Source organism: Notothenia coriiceps, unplaced genomic scaffold, assembly GCF_000735185.1.
Source record: "Notothenia coriiceps isolate Sejong01 unplaced genomic scaffold, NC01 NC01_scaffold00006783, whole genome shotgun sequence".
Classification (NCBI taxonomy): domain Eukaryota; kingdom Metazoa; phylum Chordata; class Actinopteri; order Perciformes; family Nototheniidae; genus Notothenia; species Notothenia coriiceps.
In genome coordinates this window covers 1-1,141 of record NW_011339484.1, presented here as the reverse complement: position 1 = coordinate 1,141, position 1,141 = coordinate 1, and the positions used below count along the sequence as shown (strand labels likewise).

The 1,141-nt window shown below is 40.3% G+C and overlaps 1 long non-coding RNA gene across 1 annotated transcript; it reads left to right on the top strand.

Moving 5' to 3' along the window:
- The first annotated feature begins 698 nt into the window (after positions 1 to 698).
- LOC104943784 (uncharacterized) lies at positions 699 to 1,041 on the top strand. The gene is made up of 2 exons (XR_798154.1): positions 699 to 753; positions 965 to 1,041. It is a non-coding gene; the product is annotated as an uncharacterized lncRNA (long non-coding RNA).
- Positions 1,042 to 1,141: the final 100 nt, after the last annotated feature.

Sequence of the window (1,141 nt, the reverse complement as noted above, 5' to 3'; positions counted from 1 at the left end):
GGAAGAAACGACTCATTTAAAGAAGTCACTTTGGGATCTGTGAACCTTTTATGCACATTTCTTCTCGATTTTGACGTTTTATGGATTCAATCTTGAACTGTTCATCTACAAAGATCATGGACTTCTTAATAGTGGACTTGATTGTTACAGTTTTTCTCGATTGCTAACACACTAAAATTCTCCGTAAAGGACAATTATTTAAACTGACACTCAAAGAGCAGAACATCGGCTCAAATCTCCAAAACTCTAAACGCGTTTTCAGCTTTTCACACAATTTGCAAATCAACATGGCACTTCTCTCCCACACGTTTCTCCACGTAAGACACAGGAATCTGACATACAGTCACGTGTTAGCAGGTTTAAAACACTGATATTCAAAATGCCTCACACACGGACCAATGATCAAGAAACACGTTCCACCTGACCAAACACCTGGTGGCATCATTGTTGGCTTATCAATCAGGATGTTAGCACTATAAAAAGAACACAGATGAGTACTTTCTTACAGCAACAATGGAAGCCAACATGGAAGCAAGAGGAAGAGGAAGAGGTGGGCTGAGAGTGGGAGGAGGAAGAATGAGAGGTAGAGGTAGCGCTGGAGGGAGAGGACATTGACAAAGAAGAATACTCTCTAATGAAATGAAATGTTATCAACCATGGTGTGACGATGAGAGAGGCTGGACGGAGGGTTCAGCCTAATCTAAGCCGATGAACTGTTGCCTCTGTAATCCGGACCCTTAGTCTTGATATCAGGTTAGTTCCCAGTTTGTAGCTCTGCATAACTCATGATATATCAGAGCTTATCTCTGTTGTGTGGAACGTATTTACTTAATTTCTGTAATTTAATTGTTGGCATGTTGTATACTATAACTGTACACACATCCTGCACAATGTACTGTGGTAGACTTACTGTTATGCAACACAGACACTGAACAACCACTATATCTTTGTTGCTTATCTGAAGGACTGAGAAACAAAGAGGTGGAGGGCTAAGGATGTTCAATGAGGCATAGGAAGCAGCAGCTACTAACTGGGTTTTGGCAAACAATGCATCACACTTAGAGAGATCCGAAGCAGAGTAACTATGTGCTGAGATGCATGTTGCACAATGTTATTTTGAATAAAATATGATTTTTTTCAA